This window comes from Choloepus didactylus, chromosome 9, assembly GCF_015220235.1.
Source record: "Choloepus didactylus isolate mChoDid1 chromosome 9, mChoDid1.pri, whole genome shotgun sequence".
NCBI lineage: Eukaryota > Metazoa > Chordata > Mammalia > Pilosa > Megalonychidae > Choloepus > Choloepus didactylus.
The window spans coordinates 6,983,135-7,005,649 of NC_051315.1; the positions used below are offsets into that span (position 1 = coordinate 6,983,135).

At 44.7% G+C, this 22,515-nt stretch overlaps 2 pseudogenes; both read left to right on the forward strand.

Annotated features, from left to right (window-relative positions):
* The first annotated feature begins 4,647 nt into the window (after positions 1-4,647).
* On the forward strand, positions 4,648-6,843 carry LOC119544570 (annotated as a pseudogene).
* Positions 6,844-7,255: 412 nt separating this feature from the next.
* On the forward strand, positions 7,256-22,215 carry LOC119544571 (annotated as a pseudogene).
* Positions 22,216-22,515: the final 300 nt, after the last annotated feature.

Sequence of the window (22,515 nt, forward strand, 5' to 3'; positions counted from 1 at the left end):
TGGGGAGCTTAGGGAGGGTGCTGCCCAGGTAGAGGAGCAGGTGGGGTTAGCTCAGGTGGGGTTAGGGTACACGGCTAATGGGTTCACATTGGCTGTTCAGCCTCCTGCATCTTCCTTCCTTTCCGGGGGCCATGGCCGCTCCCCACTGGACTTAAATTCATGGAAGGCACCCGCAGCACTGCGGTTCCTTAGGAACTCCCAAAATGGGTTTTAGATATTGCTGGGGGGTTGGATTCCTTTTTGGATAGCACTTTAGTACCCTTGGGTCTTTAATGGCTAGTTCCTTTATTCTTAAAAATGTCCTGGGGCTTTTTCTCTCACTGATCCTGTCAAGAAAGAAAAGGTGTTGTGGAGAAGGCAGGCAGATGGGATTGATCCATGGAAGAGAGGAATGCACCCGGCCTGGGCCACAAAGGGACCTTGCTATTTGGAGGAGGAGGCTTTGCTCTAGTGGGCAGGAATGTTCACACCTGGGGAGTGTGGAACCTGTGCTAAACAGGGCCTCTGGATTAAATTGAGGGGCGCTCTCCAGCCCTTACAGCTGAGCTGCAGCAGTCCATTCCCCAACCATCTAAGAAAAGTTGTTTTTCAGTTTGTTCAACTTTTTTCTTGTTATTAATGATGGGAGTGACAATTTCTAAACTCCTTACACAATGGAGCAGAAACTGAAAGATAGGCTTCTTTTACCTGTTCCTATTCTCCTAGCACATTGTTTTCTCCTTACGTGGTCTTATTTACTGTCATCATTTGAACTTATATCAAAATGTGAAGGGCATTTTAAATTTATAGCCCTGACCAGTGCCCAGGCTTCAGGAATATTAACCATCTTTGAGCATCTTCACCCATTGGAAAATTGAATATAAACTGTCTAAAGCTGAATTATCTTCCCTTCAAAACTGTTTTCTCCACCTTTTACAATTCCTGCTTCATTTGGTGACAACACCGTGTACCATACCCAAAGTAGATCTAGGGAGATGATGCCAGATTCTTTCCATCAGTTCCCACATCCAATTTCTAAATTCTAATAACCACGACCTCCTCATTTTCACGAATCCATTCTCTTTCTCTCCTACCCTTAGACTCTTGTCTGGTTCAGTGCTTGCCCTCTCTCACCTGGGTCCCCTCGATATTTTCATTAGTTTCCTGCCTTCAATCTTTGCCCCTAGGGTCTATTCACAGTCACTAGGGAAGTTGATCTAAAAAAACAACATGACCATGTTGCTCTTGTCCTTAAAAATTCTTCAGTGTCTTTCCATCCTCTCTAGTAGTTGATTAAAAACCTTTCTTTTTTTTTTGGCAGGGGGGGCGGGTGGGAGGGGGGGATGCATCACTTTGAAAAGTTTATGAAAAATAGAGATAGACATTTTAAAAAGCAGTTTTATTGAGATATATTCACACACCGTACAGTCCATTCAAAGTGTACAATCAATGGTTCACAGTATCATCACAGAGTTGTGCATTCATCACTACAATTTTAGAACATTTTCATTACTACAAAAAAAAACCCCATACCCTTTAGTCCCTCCATCATTGACTTAGCATTGGTGTGGTACATTTGTTACAGTTCATGAAAGAATATTAAAATATTACGGGGCTTCCCCCTGCCAATATACCAGTCTATTATTAACAACTTGTATAGTGATGTACATTTGTTCAAGAAGGAACATTCTTATAGTTGTACTACTAATCACAGTCATCATCCACAACAGGGATCACTATTATATAGTTCCATGTTTTATCCTCTAGCTTTCCTTCTCTTGACATACACAACCCTAAACAACTCCTTTCAACCATGATCACACACATAATTCAATGCTGTTAATTACACTCACCATAATGTTCCCCCATCACCTCTATCCATTTCCAAACATTTACATTCAGCCTAATTAAAAATTCTACACAAATTAAGATAGACATTTTGAATTCAGAGAACTCGGTCAGGACCCAGGGTTAAAAGCCTGGGTTTTACAGGCTGAAGTTCATTAGCTTAGTGTGTTAACAGATTTTCAAAATACAGTGTGTGATGGTCCAGCCTCATCTCCCTACTCCCAGGCTCACACATTATCCTCCAATTTGAATGAACCAAACACAGTTCCTGAAACATCCTGTGGTGGTTCATGCTTTCATCTGGTCTTCTCCCAAGAACATCTTCCACCTCTTTTTACCTGGTTAATGCCTACTCATTCTTCAAGACTGAGCTCCTTCTGGAAGTCTTTCTCAAGCCTTCTCCCCCCGACCCCAACCTCATTCCTTTTGTTTTTTTGTCTCCTCTGAGTTTTCAGAACAAATAGTCAAAAAGCTGTTGAATACTTAGGAATCACTCAAAATAACTAGTTTGCTCTTACATTATTGCAAGGAAGTTTTTCTGTCCTTCATGAACAAGTAAAAGTGATTGGAGCAACATCCATGGAATAGTAACAGGTCCAAATAAAAGGCTAAAATTCTAGATCTTCAGTCCTTAAATTTATCTTTTGTTGGACTGTGCTTGGTTTGCTGTATTATATAAGAATAGTCACTTAGGTGAAAAATTGAATACAACTGTGAATGCTGGGAAAGAAGCCTCCAAAAGGGGAATGCCAGGGGTTCATTAGCCAGCAACTTCCTATCGTAGGATGTTTTACGTCAACATTATTCTCAGGAAATGAACAAAGGCTATTAGTAAAAGACATGTAATCATAGTTATTCTCCTCTCAACTTGGCTCTTCCTTCAAGTCACTATGAATTTAATGCCACATGGCATCTTTTTTATTGAGAAGTTTTAGGTTTACAGAAAAATCATGCCTAAAATACAGAGCTCCCATATAGCACCCTATTATTAAAACCTTGCATGGTATCGTATATTTGTTGCAATTGATGAAAAACATTTTTATAATTGTACTATTACCTATATTCTGGAGATTACATATTGTTGTACAGTCCTATGTTTTGTTTTGTTTTTTAAGTTTTATTCTACTGACACTTATAACCTAAAATTTTCCCCTTTAAACCACACTCAAATGTGTAATTCAGTGTTAATTACATTAAAGATGTTCTGCTACCATCACCACCATCCATTTAAAAACAACCATCAACCTAAGAAGAAATTCTGTACAAATTAAGCATCAACTCCCTATTCTCTAAGCCCAATCTCTTCCCCCGATTACCTATAATCTAGATTCTAACTCTGAGTTTGCTTATTATGATTAGTTCTTATCAATGAGATCATACTAATTTGTCTTTTCATGTCTGGCTTATTTCACTCAGCATAATGTCCTTAAGGTTCATCCATGTTGTGGCATGCTTCAGGACTCCATTCCTTTTTATGGCTGAATAATATTCCCCCATATGGATACACCACATTTTGTTTATCCATTTGTCTCTTTTAAATGGCATATAGTTGGGTCATTTTGCTAATCTCTGCCTTGTGACTGAAGAGTTTACCAGAGGTCTCTCTTTCTTTATGTCACTTTGATCCACTGTCTAGTGGGAAGTTTTCTGTCATTATTTCTTTGAATATTCCTTCTGACCTTTTCTCTCTTTCTTCTCCTTCTGGGACTCCCCCAATGCATATATTGGTACACTTGATGTTCCACAGTTTTCTTTGGCTCTGTTAATTCTTTTTTTTTTTTTAATTCTTTTTCTGCTCCGAGCCTGAATCATCTCAGTTGTCTTTGAAATCACTGATACCTTCTTCTGCCACCTCCAATCTGCTGTTGAAACCATCTAAGGAAGTTTTCACTTCAGTTATTATGGTCTTCAACTCCAGTATTTCTCTTTGGTTCTTACTGCGAATCTCAAAGAGATTCCCATACTGTTCATTAATTGTTTTCCTCATATTATTTATAGTTCTCTCAACATGTTTTCCTTAAACTCCTTGAGCATATTGAGGACCATTTAAAAAAAAGTCTCTGTCCAGTAAATCCAAAGTCTAGTCCTCTTTATTGAAGGTTTCTGGATTTTCATCTTGTTTCTTTGGATGGGCCATCATTTCCTGTTTGTATTGTGATCTTTTGCTGCACACTGTACATTTTAATATTTTAAAGTGTTAGCTCTAGGATTTATTTCCTGAGCTATCTATTCCTTAAGTTTGTATCCAGCTAGTGATAAGACAGAGATTTTCTTGAGTGCCAGGAGCTAATCAAAACAAACCAAAGCAAAAAACACCTTTCACTGTCATTGCAAATTGGCTCTGCTTTGGCTGGTGGTCTCTGTCAGCACTTAGCTCTCCTATCAAGCAGATCAGTCCAAGGCAAATGTGAATTGCAAGGTCCTCTGTCTTACCTGAGCCTGCCTGGAGCCAGAGCTGAGAAGCCTGCTTCTTTCCCTGGGCTTGTGTTTGCTAGAGTCCTCAGGAAATTTCCCTTTACGGTCCATAGGAGTTAAGAATGATCGCCTCCTTTACTCCCTTTGAAATAGACCTCTTCTCCCTCCTGGATGCTCTCTAGAGTGATTTAATGCAAATAGTCCTTTGCCCCAGGCTGCTTCAACTTATGTTTTTCACACTGTCCCAGCTGCTTCTCTGCCCTCAGGACACACTCTGGGAGGGTGAGGCTCAGACATGTTCTCCAGTTCAGTCTCTCAGACTTCTACTTGACTGGCATGTACATGCGCCCCAGTATGCACACAGTTGCTACTTTGCTCCCTCTGCAACAGGACCAGGGGCCCACAATGGGAGTGCAAGCTGGCTCCATCCTGGGTGTGGGGGAGAGGCCAGCAAGTGTGCCAGGAACTTCTTCTATGGCTTTTGTAGCTGTGTTTGCTTGATTCGGCACTTGCCCGGATAACGCAGCCCTTTACAGTTTCCTGTAGTTTTGAGAAAGGTTACTGCCTTTAGGATTCCTTTGGAACAATGAAGTAGCTGATCAAAGTTGAGATATGCAATCAGACCACACATCCCCCACGTTTGGAGAACTAGATCATTATAGACGCCTCTGGCATCAGCAAATTGTACCCAGAGTTGCAGTTCTCGTCCCCACTGCTGTGGGTCACAAAACTGGAGGAAGGGGGATGTAGCTGCTTCAGGGAGGGCGAAATCACCGGTATTTACTGCAATTTACCAGCCTCTTCCTTCTGCTCCTCCCTGGAAGCTGCACAGTATTCCCTTAGACTCTGGAGTTTCAAAATAGTGGATTCAGACAGTTCCTGCTAGTTCAATAATTGTTTTGGTGGAGGGACTGATTCCTAAAACTTCCTACTCCATCGTCTTCCTATAATTTATTTTTTCTTATAAAATTTCATTGCATTTGACTTGTATTGTTCTCTGGCATTGTGATTTCATTGGTTTATAAAATCAGTTCATCAGGTATACTTGGGAAGATATTTTATTTTGAGGTCATTTGGACCAAGTTGTCACCACCTTTTCTGAATTTAAACTACATTTAGGGACATCAGCAGAAACCCACCATGCTATAGGCTCTCAGCCAGCTTGGCTAAGGAGGAGACCCACACTGGGATCCATCAGCTTCTCAGAACCATTGGAAAGGGTGGCATATCATTACTGGCAAAGAAGTAGCCATGAAAATCATCAACAAAACTAACAGAACTCTGCCAGCCACCAGAGGCTATCCTGTGAGATGAGAATAAAAAAGCCTTTGAACCATCTGAACATAAACTATTTGAAGTCATCGACAATAAGAAAACACTGTTTTATTATGGAGTTTGCTAGTGGAGAAGGCTTGTTTGATATCTACCGGATCATGGCAGTATGGAAGAAAAAGAAATCTGAGCCAAATTCTGCCAAATAGTGACTGCTGTACAGTCTTGCCACAAGAAGGGAATTGTTCACAGGAACTTAAATGTAGAAAACCTGCTGTTGGATGGTGACATGAATATAAAAATTGCAGACTTTGGCTTAAGACATTCACCAGCTGCAAGAAGCTGGAATCCTTGTTTTGCAATATCCTTTATACTGCCCTAGAAATCTTCCAGGGACAAAGGTATGATGGACCTGCAGTGGATGTGTGGAGCCTGAGATGCATCCTCTAGACAATGGTGAGTAGGTCACTGCCTTTTGATGCACAGAGCTTCAAGAAGCCATGGGAGCAGGTACTGAGGGGAGTTGCATGTTCCAGTATACATGTCTGCCTAGTGTGATCACCTGCGGAAGAAGTCTCTTACTGTAGATAAGAGAGGAACACTACCGCTCATTATCAGAGACTCCCGGGTGAACGTGGGCCAGGAACATCACAAACTAAAGCCATATGTGAAGCCCCTCCCTGACTGCAAGGACCCCCAGTGGATGGAGCTGATAGTGTCCATGGGACACACTTGGGACGAGATCCAGAAACTGCTGAGGGGCCAGAAGTATGAAGAGGTGATGGCCATGTATCTGCTGCTGGGCTACAGGTGATCTGAGCCAGTGCTTCACCGTCATCCTGCAGCCCCAGCCTTCAGCTGCTGTGGACAACTGTGGCACTTCTTCCCCACCCACACGGTGTGGAACAGTTTCTGCCAACCCCAAGAGGTGGAGTTTCAGTGAGATTGCAATTCCCACCTTTAGTTACCTTTGCAATAACATTCAGAAATACAGAGCTAACAAGTGCCCTGAGAAAGACCAGAAGTCAAGAAGGAAAGTCAAAGTGCCTGCCACCTGCCTACCAAGCCTAAGGGGAGGAAGACACCCTGTCTCCCTCTGGGAGCCACCTCTCCACCGGCACCAGTTGATGCTGCAATTCCTCATGTCTGAAGAGGACCAGCCTTAGCCAAGCCTTCACTGAAAAAGGCAACCACCACCAAACTGAGCCAGGGCCTGAAGCCTCCAGGGCTTCTCCTTCGGCCATAGGCTCCCTGGACCTGCCCCCACCTGCCCGAGGAATTCCAAACGACCTTGGTGCAGTCCAGCCAGGCTTTGGGTCCATATCATAGGGAGAGTCACTGTGAGGGGCCACAGACCAGCATAGGCCCCCAGCTTGGCTGTGTAGCCTCTGCCTGTACCTACAACATCAGCAGCAGGGATGGAGCTCCAGAGGGAACCACTTTCCCTCAGGTCCACTCTGGGCAGCTCTGAATGTTGGGCAAGCAGCAGAATTCTTCCCGAGGGGTGAGCCCAGCCTTTCCTTCTAGCAACAACTCAGGCAAATAGAGGACCCCAAGGCAGTTCCTCCAATTTATATGCAGCAATGTAGGTTTGGGGTGTCTCAAAAGGAAGTGGAACAAACAAAAAAGAAAAGACCAAATAGAGGTGCTCAATCCTTAGGAGGCCAAGCCATGCTCACTAAACTTTAAATGGAGGACGAAAACCATAAGCTCCATAGAGCCCCAAGAGTTGATGCAGGAGATGTGCAAGGTGCTGGATGCGAATAGCTGTGAGTGGGACCTGATCAAGCGCTATGGGCTGCTGTGAGGGTGTGGCACACCAGGCTAGGAGGACTTTGTGCAATGGAGGGAGGTGGGCCATAGTGGGGTCTCCAGGGGGTACAAGTGAAGAGAATATCAGGTACTGCTAGAGCCTTCACAATCATTGCCTCCAAACTAACAAAGGAGCTTAATCTCTAAAAGGCTGCCTGAATTCATGTGGGAGCCAAGACAAGGAGTCAGCCGACCCTGGTTGCCAGGCCCGCCACTCCAGCCCAACATGCATGAAGCTACAGACCTTGGACTCTGTGTGTCCACTTTTCTTCCAGGTTTCTGGGGGAGAAGAGATAGCAAAAGCAAGGAGGAGAAGGGTAGGGGCAGGAGGAAGGGCCTCAGTGGAAACATACCTGGAGTCCACTGTCTGCTCAAAAACGGTGAAAGCCCAATTAACAACCTGCAGATGTGTGGGTGCAAGATTATGATTATGGTGGGAACACGCAATAGACTGTCTTAGGCCTAGGAGTGAAAACTAGGGAGAGTTTCTTTGGGATGTTAGGACATTCAAAAGCACTCTTGTATAATGGAAAATTCAGAAGGCCACATGCATGCCCATGGCAAAATGTAGGCTCAGAAAACACCTGAGAAGACCCTAAGCTTTCACTTTGGGATGACTCCTAGGCTTAGTTAAAAGAGTGTCCATGAACAGAGCAAATCTGCAAAGTCTGGAGCAGAAGGTTTTGGTTTTTCTTTACTTCCTGCCATTGAAGAAAATCTTTGTCAAAACAATAGCTGAATGTAAGCTAAGAAACAGAGACTTCAGTGATCACACAACCAGGACCACCACCTTTGCAAAAATGGTGAGAGGAAAGTCAAGAAACAAAGATCTACAGCCCTTAACAACTGAAAAACAGCAAACCCTGGGGAAGGAGGAGAATCTGATTCCCAGAGTTTCCTTTTTGTAACATTCAGATATCCAGTTTTCAACAAAAAAATTACAAATATACAAAGAAACAGGAAAGTATGGTCCATTCAAAGGAACAAAATAAATTGACAGAAACCACCCCTGAGGAAGTCCAGACACACGACTTGCCCGAAAAAGACTTCAAAACAACTGTTTTAAATATGGTCAAAGAAGTACGGGAAAGAAGTAAAAGGCAGTTTGTTGCAGGTCTAAGTGTTTCTTCCAAAAGAACATGTTTAAGTCCTACCCCCTGGGTCTTATGAATTTGAAAATAGGGGCTTTGAAGATATGATTATTTAATGTGAGGCCAAATTGGATGAGGTGGGCCCTAATCCATATGACTGGTGTCCTTATAAGAGGGAAATCTGGACACAGAGAAGATGGCCACGTGAAGATGGAGGCAACGACTGGATTGATGCATTTAGTAGCCAAAGAAACCCAAGGATAGCCGGGAACCACCAGAAGCCTGGAAGAGGCTAAGAAGGATGTTTCCATAGAGCCTTCAGAGAGAGCATGGCCTGCTGACACTTTCCTTTTGGACTTCCTGCCTCCAGAATTATGAGACAATAGACTTCTGTTGTTTTAAGCCACCCAATTTGTGGTACTTTGTTATGGAAATCTTAGGCAACTAATACAGTGTTTGGTTCTGAGAGTGGGGTGCTGCTGTAACAAACACCTAAAAAATGTTGAAGTGGTTTTGGAATTGGTTAGTGGGTAGAAGCTGGAAAAATTTTGAGGTGCTTGAGAATAAAGGCCTAGATTGAACTGCAGAGACTATTGATAGAAATAAGGACATTAAAGGTGATTCTGGCGGAGAGAGCTGCAGAGAAAGCTTCTATTGTCTTGGAGAATATATAGATCATTATGAACAGAACTGCTACACACATGATCATTAAAGGTGCTTCTGGTGGCTTCAGATGGAAATGAGGAACATGTTATTGGATGCTGGAGGAAAGGTGATCCTTGATATAAAGAACTTAGCTGAATTATGTTCTAGTGCTGGGTGGAAAGGAGAGCCTGTAAGTGATGAACATGAGTATCTAGCGAAGATGATTTCCAAGCAGTGTGTGGAAGGTCCATCCTGGTTTCTCTTCACTGTGTATATAGTGAAATGCAAGAGGAAAGAAAGAGATGAGTTGAGGGCTGAACTATTAAACAAACAAAAAAAAAAATAATCAGCATCTGATGATTTGGAAAATTCTCAGCATATCCAGATAGCACATTCTGGAGACAATATTAAAAGTGTGGCTGGATTACTGTTTGCTAAAGAAACCAGGCATGTAACTTCTGGAGCCAATCAACCATGTCAGCAGAATCTAGGAATAAAGATGCAATTATCCAGCATGATTCGTGGAGGATCCTCTTGCGTGATGGCTTAGACCCACGTAAATTGCAAGGTTTTGAGACAAGGTTTTGAGAATTTTATACCAGCAGAAATACTGTCAGCCTGGGCAGAAAGGGACAGAGAAGGAACAGAATGAACCACAGATTCAGAGGCCTGGGCTGATAGAACCTCTTTGGGCCATGAAGGAAAGAGCCCCTCATCACCAGCAAGCTGGAAGGACGGTGTATCAAGCTACAGAAGAATACTCTCAGGCCTTGACATCTAATGAAATTTGTCTTGCTTGGTTGCAAATTTGCTTTATACCATTAACTTCTTTTTCCTTTCATTTTCTCCCTTGTGGAAAGGGAATGTCTATTCCAATGCCAGGTGTAGCCACCTCTGTATTTTGGAGGTAGATAACTTGTTTTATGGCTTCACAGGTCTGTTGATGAAAAGGAATTTTGCCCCAGGATGGATCATACCCAGAGTCTCACCCATTCCCTAATTTAGATGCTTTAGAAGATGATATTTTAGACTTAGAGTTGATGCCACAAGGGGTTAGGATTTGGGAAGACATAACTAAAATCAGAAATAAAAAATGAGGACTTATTACCAATCCATACATCTATGGTCAACTGATTTTCAACAAGAGTGTTAAATCCATTAGATGGGGAAAAACAGTCTCTTCAAAAATTATGTTGGGATAACTGGATTTCCACATGTGAAGGAATGAAGTTGAACTCCTACCTCACATCATATAGAAAATTAACTCAAGATGAAACAGTGACTTAATTGTAAGAGCTAAAATCATAAAACTCTTAGAAGAAAACACAGGGGTAACCTCCATGACCTTGGATTTGGCAATGGATTCTTAGATATGATACTAATGACACGCGCAACCAAACCAACTGATAAACTGAACGTCATTATTTGAAACTCTGCATATCAAACGGCATTATCAACAAAGTGAAAAGACAACCTACAGAATGGGAGAAAATATCTGCCAACATATTTATGTTACAACTCAACATAAAGATGGACAACTCAATTTTAAAAATGGGAACAAAGACTTGAACAGATATTTCTCCAAAGAAGAAATACAAGTGGCCAAAAGCACATGAAAATATGCTCAATGTTATTCAACGTTAGGGAAATGAAAATCAAAGCCACAATGAGATACTACTTCACAACTACTGGAATGGCAATAAAAAAAAAAAAAAAAAAAAAGGAAAAGAAGTTTTGGCAAGGATGTGGAGAATTTGGAACCCTCATACACTGCTGGTGGGAAAATGCACTAACTTGTCATAGAATACTTACTCTCCAAGACACAGATGAGAAGTGTTTGATTACCTGTTGGCTTAGGGCAATATGAAAGAAAAGGAAGGCTGAGACAAATTCTGTCAGATAGTGTCTGCTGGGCTGTACTGTCATCAGAAAGGTATTGTCCACAGAGATTTAAAGACAGAAAATCAGCGATTGGGTGCTGACTTGATCATCAAGATTGCAGACTGTGGCATAAGCAATGAATCAATCCACCTTTGGCAACAAGCCTGCTACCTTCTGCCGCAGACTCGAAGCTGCCCCAGAACCCTTTCAGGTTAAGAGCCTGATGGGCCCATAGTGGAGGCCTGCAGCCTGGGAGTCTTCTTCTGTACACTGGTCAAGGGAAACCTGCCTTTTGTTGGAGAGAACCCAAAGGAACTTGGGAATGGGTAATGAGCAGAAAATTCCACATTCCCTTTTGCGTGTCTGTGGCTATGAACACACGGAGATCCAGGGCTCATTTATGGGCCAGAAGTATGACAAAGTGTTGGCTACCTCTCTGCTGCTGGGCTACAAGAGGACCCCACTGTCCCCGAGCGCCACCCTTCAGCTGCTCTGAATGACTGTGGCCCTCCTTCCCCACCTCACGTGGTACCACACAGCAATTCTGCCAACCCGGAGCAGTGGGGTTTTGGTGAGCCCGCAGTTTCCACCTTCAGTTGTCCTTTGATAACACTCAGAAACACTGAGAAAACAAGAGCCAACGTGCCTGCCAGCCCCCTAACCTGCCTGGGTGGGGGAAGATCAGCCCTGTCCCATGCACACAGCTTCCTTCCCACCAGCACAAATCAAAGGAGAGGTATTTTGCATTTGGAGGGGGCCAGCCTGGGCCAAGCCTCCATCCAAGACAACAAAGACAGCTGAACTGAGCCAGAGGTCAGGGCCTCCAGGGCTTGTGCTGCAGCCACGGACCACCCAACCCCACCCTGCCTGCAACCAGGAATCCCAGGAGGCCTTGGTGCAGCCAGGCCAGACCTCCGGACTTCGACCTACAGAGAGTCACTGCCAGGGGCTGTGGGACAGCAAGCTCTGTCACTGCCTCTCCTGCCACTCACATCAGCAGCAGCGATGGGACCCCAGATGGAACCAGTTTCCTGTGGGCCGGGTCCAAAGGGAACTCCATCCACGCGGGGGAACTCCGACAGGTGGGTAACCCCAGCCTCTCCCTCGGGCAACAGCTTAAGGCCAGCAGGGGGCCCCTGGGAGCTTGCTCAGCAGGTTCTCTTTCAAGTTTATATGCGGGTTTTCCAGAAGGAACGTGAATGAACCTGAAAGCAAAGAGCGAATGGAGACAGTCACACTTCACATGGCAGGCAGCGGAGGCAGTGACCAAAAAGAGAGAGAAAGCATCAGGAGGCTAAGCCCCGCTCACTCACTAAACTTTCCATGGAGGATGAAGAGGCCAAGCTCCGTGGAGCCCCTCAGAGGCGGGCTGGGAGATGGGTGGGTGCTGGGCTAGCACCCAGTGCTGCAGCGTTTGCCTGGGGCACCTGCCAGGGTCCACCTGGGAGACAAGAGGAGGTGCCCTGTGTGTGTGTGTGTGTGTGTGTGTGTGTGTGTGTGTGTGAGTCCCCTGGGATGGTGTGTGTGTGTGTGCGTGTGCATGTGTGTGTGTGTGTGTGTGTGTGTGTGTGTGTGTGTGTCTCCTGGGATTTTTCTCCCGTCCCCGGCCTTTCTCCATCTCTGCCTCCCTGTTTGTGGGAGAGGGGAGATAGTCCTGCAGAAATAGAGACGATTCAAATGAGAGCAGAGACTAGTTATCCAAAGCTTGTTGTTGCAAGGAAGCCGACCGCTATTTCTCGAGCCTCTCAGAGACTTTCAGGCAGGCAGGGCTGTGGGAAAACTTTGTGGTGAGCCCTGGGGAAGGCTCAGGCGTGCTCTGATTGGGAGGCTGCAGGCAAGCATCTTAAGTGACAGGTTTGGGGAGCATATTTGACTTTCTCTGGTAGGCCGTGTTTTGGAAGAGAGGGTGGGCACTGGGGGAGTAGGGGTGGGTCAAAAACAAAACAAAGCAAAACAAAAAAACCAGGGCACTGCCAGTCACTGACCCAGTCCTGCCTCTCCTGGGCTTGTTGCTTGCAGAGGTTGTGGCTCAGAATATATTCAGTCCCTCAGTTCTTTACCTGCCCAGAAATCACCCCTTCTGCCATCCGCCATAGGTGCCTAAGGAAGGGGGGGAGGGGATAGGTGGGGACAGGGCCCTCCCACAGAACCGGGGCTGTGCAAGTAATTTCCCCTAACCTAGAAAAATTTTTATTATGAAAACAAAACAAAACAAAAAAAACAGAAAAGAAAGAGAGACAACAGTCCCAGTAGCCAGCATCTTTCTCCCTGCAACAGTGGAGACTGGTCCTCTGGGGTTTCCCAGTCCTCTGGGGCCCAGTGGTGGGGTTCCCTGTCAGGCCTTCTGCAGCTTCTCCCCTCTCATCCCCTCCTCCCCTCTAGGCGGGGGCAACTGTGGGCTGCAGAAGTCAGGGTGAGCAGCTCTGACCTCCCTCCACGCTGCACTCTGTCCCTCCTTCCATTCCCCAGAGCCTGCCTGTCCTTCCACAAGCTGCTGTGAGGGGTCTTTGTCCCCTTCCTCAAGACCATGTGCCATGGCCTCCTCATTGCCACCTCCAGGGCAGGAGGGGCTGGCCCGGGGCTAGGAGCAGGGAAGGGACCGCAGGGCCCATGGGGAGGCCCCCATGAGGCTGCTCTGGCTGCTTCTCTCCTGGGTGACAGGGACACTGAGCATTTGGGGTTCCAACAGAGCCTCTGTCTGAAAGCACCCCCAACTCCTCATCCCCATGGCTGCCTCTCGACTGTGATCAATCAAGCTCGGTCCACACAGCCACTTCCTCCCACCCCCCTGGTCTCCTCTCACCCTTCCCTGACACTGTCACTCCACGGTGAGGGGACATGGACAGAGTCAAGTGGTTCTAGCACCCCTTAGTTTATTTCTCTGATATTTCTGTTCTTGAGAAGTTAGGGGAGGGAGCCTTATACAGACTGCCTCCATTCTTACCTGGGCTGGGTATTTTGGTGTGAGGGGTTATTTTTTATTTTATTACTTAATGTTTTTGACTGACGGTATCGTCCTCCCCATTCATCACTGATCCCCTTGGGATTAGCCTTCCTGCCCTTGCCCTGATCTTGGGCTCTGGCCGAGAGCAGCCCCCGGCCCAGTGGAACAGCAGGATGCTCTGAGGATCCAGGAAGGCACAGCTGGGCTCCTGGAGGGGACAGGAGCCCGGGACATCCCAGCAAGGCTCCCACCTACCGTTCCCTCCGCACTATATTTCTTTATGGATCAAATCCACAGTAAGGAGGCTGTTCGGCAGGGGGAACCATGTAGGGCCTTTAGACCTCTGTGAAGTCTTTTCTCTGGAGAAAAGGGGAGACGTGGATGGTTTTCACCGAGGACATAATGTGACATGTTTTAACACGATCACTGGGTTTGGCAAATGTGGTTAGGCAGACAAGGGCAGGTGTAGGTGGACGCTAGGAAGATGCCACAGCCCAGGTGAGGCTGAGGTGGGCTGGGCCAGTGCCATGGATGCACTGCCGGGGAGAGGAGTGTGTCCCTGCAGCTGGCAGCTGGCACCTGCCGAGTTCACCTGCAGCCCTCCTGGCTGGTGCTGGACCTCCAGAGATTTCTCCCTGCCTCCCAGGCTTAGTAAGGTCATATGCCCTCTTCTCCCAGACCTTCTCTTCTAGGCAATACCAGAAGATTCCAGTAGCAGAGGCAAAAGAGGAATATAAGATCTAAGCGAATACAGAAGTAAAGGAGAGAGAACCCAGAGGAAGAGAAGGCCGTCTGTTCAAAGGTCCTGGCTGAAAAATCACCTCAGGTTGATTTCAACAGGGAAGGAATTTATGATGATATTGGGTAGATTGCGAAATGGTCAGAATGGATGGAGAAGCAGGTTCCGTGAATCTCAGGTGGGATCGAATGCCCGCAATCACACGGCACAGCTTAGCTGGTCCTGACATCCCCACCAGCACCAGGCATATTACTCCATGGCTGCTCCACCGGACACCGGAGACCACCACCAGCCCTGCTGCCCACAGTGCCCCAGGAACTCAGGTGGAATGCAGGTCTCCACCCCCACCTCCCTGCTTCCAGGTCTGAATCTGAATAGTGGAATGTCACCCACCCTAGCTGCGAGGCAGTCCAGGAAGGCAAAGGAGTCTTGGTTGGCACTGCCATCCCACAGGGCGAGGCATTCTCTGTAACCCGTTATGGCCAAATGCACAAGGGATTTCAGAGCACAAGTGTTGATAAGGAAAATAGAACAAATCGGCCCTGAGGGTGTCTGACGAGTTTAAAGTAACAGGCCAATTTCCTTCGTGCTTCTTCTAATCCTCACTCCCAGAGGAAATTCCAAAAGAAAAATTCCAAAATGTTCTATTCTTTAATTAAATGATTTAGCCTCCTCAGGGAACTCTGTTAGATGATGCTTGTTTGGATATTTATTTAAATTGTCAAAAGCACGATAGGTTTTCATAAAACAAAATGTCATATCTATATGTGTATGTGTGTAGCACTCTGATGACATCATTTTACACTACCCTTTTGATCCAACTGTAACTAGAGCAATTGACAGGTATATATAAAAAAAAATTACCTTTTGAGTTTCAGTTAGTTAGACATGAGTTTCTGTCATTTTCACCCCAAAGAGTCTGGAATAAAAAAAAATTATATGAATAAAATAGGCATTTAAAATTTGCTGATCCTATTTGCTTAGAATGCAGACATAAATGGATTTATGTGTGAGAGTATTTTTAATATCAGAAGGAAATGGGATAATAAGAACTGAAATGATTGTAGATTTTTTTATAACCTTCACCTGTGAGAACTATGATACATTTTATGTTATTTAAAAATTTTTCCTTGGTTTTAATAGTTTAATTTTTCCTTATACATGTAATGGGACACAGTATGTTTAACAAAAATAAGGACGAGGTCCTGCTGTATTTTGAAAAAACATTTTTAACTTGCAGGCAAGGTAGAGTCTATTCATTCCTAGAAAGGAACTTGCTTTGACAAAGGTTTACTGTCAATGTGTGAAAAAAAGGGTTTTAAAACTTAAGCTATTTATAAAGTATGAGGGGAAAAGGAGTAAGGAAGAGTGAATTTGTGATTAAATAAATACAGTAAAAGCATAAAATTAAGACTCAGCATCTGAGTCTAGCACTGATGCCCTCAATACATACACACACACACACACACACACACACACACACACACAAACACCTTAGTTTTCTCTGATGGATCTAGAACACTATTTCAACTTAAATAGTGCATAAACGTCTATAAGAATTTTTGAAATATTTCCCTTGAATAACCAAAAAATGATCATGGTCATTTACCTCTGCTCCCTCCCATAATTCCATTAATACAACAGTAAAGGGGTTAATTTAAAGGGTGAACCACGAGGATAAATAAAAGTGGCAAGAGACAATAGCAGTACAATTTTGGAAGCAAGAATTCAGCTAAGTAGTCACCTTTAAGCAAACATGAGAAAGCCCACACCTCAGGCAGCTGTGGCAGAAACATAAGCGAGTTGATCTGGGCTGCAGATCCTCCAAAGCCTAGAATTGGAGACGTCAAGACCCTGTGGTGGAGCAGGTGGGGTGGAAAATAGGATTAACTGGCAGTCTGAATGGAGAAGAGGGAGGAGCACACAGCCTCTCCCCACTTGCAGATGAGTGGAGGTTTATTTCTGGAGATGCTGATTCAGCAAAGCTCTGACTTAAGGGCATCGGTCACCCCTGTAGACAGTAAGGCTGTACTGACAATGAGGGGACAAGTGAAAGTCTACATACCAAACAGTGACAGCCTCCGGCCCCCGTTCCCCACTAGGATCCTGGAATATTGGCAGTTCACATAGGGTGAAACTTCAGATACTTTTACTTTCTTCTGTTTATGTTTTGAATTGTTTACAACGAACAAGTATCATTCATGTGGTTAAACACAATTCAGGAGGTAAACTATATCTAACCTATATATCTATGTCTAGACTGGGTGCAGAGCTTTCTCTTGTTCTGGGCTCCACTCAAAACTGGTAGCCTTTCACTGAGGGATTAGAATGCCTTCTTGACCAAAAGGGGGAAAAGAAAGGTAACAAAATAAGGTAACAGTGGTTAAGAGATTTCAAATAGAGTCAACAGGTTTTCCTGGAGGTTACTTCTATGCAAGCTCCAGCTAGATATCCCAATGGCCACAGTATGCCAAGCCCTAACCAACAGTAGTCCCGAAATACCTAGATCCCTATCTGAGACTCTATAAAAGTTTCACTCACTAAGTCTATTTTTCAGAAGCTTAAATCATCTAGAGTGTTCCTATGCCAGATAAGTCCCCAAATCCAGAGGCAACAGCCTGTTCAAGAACATCAACCAGATGCAGCTCCTGTCCCATAATGTCAACACCTGTTTTCAATATGAACAAGTTAGGGTGGTCACTGCTTAGACATCGCTGAAGATCAAGAAAGTGATTAAATGAGAGGAAGGGGCAGCAACAGACAAGATAGGATTTAACAGAGGATTAAGAATACTAAATCTTTATATATATATATTTAGATGCTAGGGTTTTAGAATAGCTAAAAGGAAATAACTGAAATGGTGGAACTGTAACCCATACCATTCTTTGAAATTTGCTCTGTAACTACTCATTACATTGCATTTTGAAAGTTACCACCTTTCTGCATATATGTTGTATTTCACAATAAGGAAATAACCTGAAACCGTGGAATTGTAACCCATAACATTCTTTGACATTTGCTCTCTAAGTACTTGTTAAATTGTACTTTGAAAGTTATCACTTTTCTGTATATATATGATATTTCACAACAAAAAATGTAAAAAAAAATTAAAGAACTGGTAGCCTTTTAAGTTACTCCAAAAATGGGTCAGAATAGCAGGCCCAAATGACAAAAAGAAAAAGGGAAACAGAAATGATAGCCAAAACATAATCAAAGAAAACAGTTCTCTAAGACACAAACACTTAGCGGTATAAAATAATTAGAGTATTCAGAGAAGTCCTTGTCACTTCACAGAAGGAAGGAAGGAAAATTTTGCTGACCATGGTATATTTACAACACCAAAATCCAGGGAAAGCAAAGAGTAATGATGAAGGTATCAGTGAATCCTCCAGACCACTAAAGTGCCCTGTCTACAGATCAAGACAGTATTAGACTTTCCAGGAACTGACATGGGTTTGGGGGCCCAGGAGACCACTCAAATGCTGCCCAGATATAAAAAATAATTTTCCTGGATCAACTGTCAAAGGCAGATAGTGAAAGCAAGTTCCTCATGACCCCTCTTCCTTGGGCCACAACCTCATTATCTGAGAATCTGCTTACTGGATACCTAATAAGAGGTATCATTTATTTTGGGCTGATTATGGCCAAGCACATGTATTAGGCCTTTTAATAATTCAACAAATATTTCTGGAATGTCTTCTAGGTGCCAGGCACAAAGGAGATACTTTGCCAACCTTCAAAGAGTTTAGGGTTTAATAACTTATGGAATTAGATTTTACACAATAATGGGAAGAGATGGGAAGTGAGGTCCAGACCAGGGAGGTGGTGGATCAGAAAAAGCCACTATTTTAGAGTCCTCCCAAAGTACCCAGGGGAGACAAAGTCAGATTTTGCAGGGAACTCTGGGGAACCAGGCACACCCAGTGGCAAGAACGGGTCCATGAATGGGAGCTGGTAAAGAAGTCTACCGAAGGCTGTTGCCTCCACATCTGATGGTCAGCCGGGCTGGCAGAGAGAAAACGAGCTAGAGACAAAACAGAGGAGAGCAAGAATAACCAACCAGCACATCTGCAACCATCTCTCAGTGCATCTAAAAACGACCTACAGAGAATAATGGCTGCTGCTTCACTTCCACCTTCCAAAGCATGACTATCTCTTGGCCAGTTCTGATAAGGAACCATCGAGGAAATGTAGTTCCAGCTTGGGTAAGCCACTCCAGGCAAAACCAGCCCAGTCCACGCCTTGTCAAACTGGCATCATATTCACCTCTTTAACCATATTTAACTTCCAATAATAAAATCATGCTTCCACCTAACATGATGCAACTCTCCCTCTGTGCCAGTTTGAATATATTGTGTCCCCCAAATGCCATTACCTTTGATCTAATCTTGTGTGGTCAGACATTATCAGTTTTGATTAGATTGCTTTGAGTGTTTCCATGGAATGTGCCCCACCCAACTGTGGGTGATAACTCTGATGAGATATTTCCATGGAGGTGTGGCCCCACCCATTCAGGGTGGGCCTTGATCAGTGGAGCCATATAAATGAGCTGATGGGCAGAGGGAATTCAGTGCAGCTGAGAGTGAACTTCTGAAGAGGAGCTACAGCCAAGAGGGACACTTTGAAGAAAGAACAGGAGCTGCAGATGAGAGACATTTTGAAGATGGCTGTTGAAAGCAGACTCTTGCTCCAGAGAAGCTAAGAGAGGACAAATACCCCAAGTGCAACTAAGAGTGACATTTTTGAAGAACTGCAGCCTAGAGAGGAACATCCTGGGAGAAAGCCATTTTGAACCCAGAACTTTGGAGCAGACACCAACCACGTGCCTTCCCAGCTAACAGAGGTTTTCCGGACACCATTGGCCATCCTCCAGCAAAGGTACCTGATTGCTGATGTGTTACCTTGGACACTTTATGACCTTAAGACTATAACTGTGTAACCAAATAAATCCCCTTTTATAAAAGCCAATCCATCTCTGGTGTTTTGCATTGCAGCAGCATTAGCAAACTAGAACACCCTCATATAAGGAAAGCCTCACCCAAATGAGGATCTGAAGTTGTGTGTGTCACTTTGTCACTGGGAAATGTTCATTCTTTTTCTAGCTGAGTCAAACTCCCATTTCATATCCTGAACTGTCAGTTTAGCCACCACTAACAGATTTTATGCTCAACAGTGGGAGAACTGGAGGGGGGGAAAGTAAAGAAAAATAACTGGTATTATTAACAAACTCGTATCAAACTAAAGAAGAAAACCTCTTAGCTATTATAGGCCTCACTTCTCTAATTGGCCACATGCTTATTCTTTCTTCCTTCTTCCTGGTTCCTTCTTCTGCTGTGTATTCCACATTCCCTTTTTGGCTCACCATGGTTCCTCACCTGCTATGGTGGCACAAAGCTTTGTTCCTGAGGAATTCATGCCATTAACAGTTCTGCCTGTATCAAGCTGATGTAGTTTTGTTCTAACATTCGTCACAGGATATGGGAATACTAAGAGGCTCCCCAGTGGATCTCCTGCAGTCCATCTATCACCTCCTTATCCCTATTGGGTAGTAGCAACCCAATTTCCCCTTGATAGCAGGATCTACCAGCCTTACCAGGACAGTAGTCACCTTCTTTGCCTGTTGGTTCACTGGCATAAGGAGCCCACAGTGACCGAGGGGCAGTTTCAGTTTCCAGGTTAATGGAGACATGAAGCAGTGTGGATCCATTACTCTGGACATCGCTCCTTCCAGAAAAAATGAAACTTGGGAGAACTACCCTTAACCACTGTCCTTCAAAACCATCCCTAAATGTGGCTGTAGTGCTGCAGGTGTCCATTTCTAGGTGGATAAAGCTTGTCATGCAGAACCATCTACAAACTGGCCCAAATATTCTCTTTTTCAGTCAATTAGTCACATGGAGTTCGCCCTGAGGACATGGGTGGAGGTTGAGACAGAAGGCACAACATAGTAGGAGTAGGATCATGGGAATATTGTTCATGTGACTTACTTGCACCCTTCAGGACCTACTTGAGACCAATTTCATATATTACCACTTCCACCTGATGATGGAGTGCTGCTGTGCACACCCAACTACACAGTGGGTAGCTCAGGTCATATATGACTTGGCAGACCATGATCAAGCCTTCAGGCTCTACTAGGGCCCCAGAGAAAGCCAGACACTGTTCCTCAAAAGGAGAACAGTTATCTGCAGAGAATGGCATAGTTTTGCTTCAAGATCCTAAAACTCTGTTCTGTGATTTTCCTGCCACAGGCTCCACAGAGCATCCCCATCTGTCACAGACACCTCAGGCAGCATCAAATCTGTTGGGTCATATGGCACAAGTAGCAGAGCAGCTTGCCTGCTGCTCAGACTGGGTGCAAAGCATTCTCTTGTTCTGGGTTCCACTCAGAACTGGTAGCCTTTAGACTTACTCGAAAAATGGGTCAAAATGGCAGGCCCAAACGAGAGACATGTTGGCTCTAAAACTGAAAGAGACCCACTAGACTTACTGCCTCTTTCTCAGGATAGGAAGGAACAGATGCAACTACTTGTCATTCACATGGATCCAGACATTAGACTTTTAGAAACTTCACTAAGGTGACTAGCTTTTGAATTCTTGAGGAGTCCACTTCCCACCCACTAGTACACCTGTACGTCAACAGCGTATCTAGAATTGTTGCTACTTCCTGTTTCCTGAATCAGCATAATATCATTACTATCACAGTGGACCAGGATATTCTGTGGCATGGAGAAAGATTACAGTCTCTGCAGATGAAACATGACAGAGACCTGGAGAGCTGACATATACCTAAGATGGGATGGTGACAGTTGTACTGTGGTCCTGCCAGCTGAAAGCAAAGTGCTTGTGTTAGTGCTGACCAACACAAACAGAGCAGAGAATAAAGCATTTACCAGACAAGCAGCTGCCCACCAGGTGCCAGGGGATGTGCTGAATGACTCCGACAGTGAAAAGCCATCTGGAACATCAGTTACATCTGAGTAAACACCTGATTAATTTGATAAGAATCCACTGTCATTTGCCAGGATCCATCTGTCTTCTGCATAGACATAACTAGCTGAGCAATCCTTATTCCTAAAGAGGAAGAAATTGGGGAAAAGATCACATAATAAGAGTCTGAACAGGAACCAAAACATTCTGTCTGGCTTCAACGCCTATGCCCATGTCAGGACACTACAATACCTTCGTGGCTCTGTAATCGCACCAGGTTGCCACCGGCAAGTCTGGACCTGCAGATCGATCAACAGGGCATAGTCTCACTTTTCATTCACCACTCCCAAATGTTAAATATTTTGTTGAATATTTTAAGTAGGTACCCGAATAAAGAACCAAGCCAACTCCTGCAAATACTTAACGTGCTTTCCGTTACTCCCCTTCAGATGGCCACTTCCGGTAACGGATTCAGAACACCTAACCACTTCCGGGAAGTGGGCGGCTCGCGCCGAATGGGATGTACCCCAGGGGGCGGGGCGGGGCTGGCGCAGGGCCTGCCGGGAGCCGATCCCCCCCAACCCCGCTTCCGGTACCGCCCCTCCAGCTTCCGGTCCCTGCTGCTGAGGGGCCTCCATGCCAGGTGTCTGCGTGTCTGAGGAGCTGGGGAGGTGGTGGAGTTAGGAGGAGAGACGAGTGCTTTCTGTGCAATGAAAAATTCTCTTGCAGGTTACACGACAAAGGTTAAAAAGGCCCTAGACTTCTTTGTCTAATTTGAAAGCGGCCACAGCAGAACGTGAAGAATTGAGAGGGAAAAATGAACCGTTTCGTCCTGTTAGAGTAGACCCTATGCTAAGGAAAAAGCCAAAATTGATGGGGACACTGAAAACCCCGGAATTTTGTTACGTTGTATAACCATGCAACGGGACAGTAATTGGCAGTAAAAAGGAATGCACTGT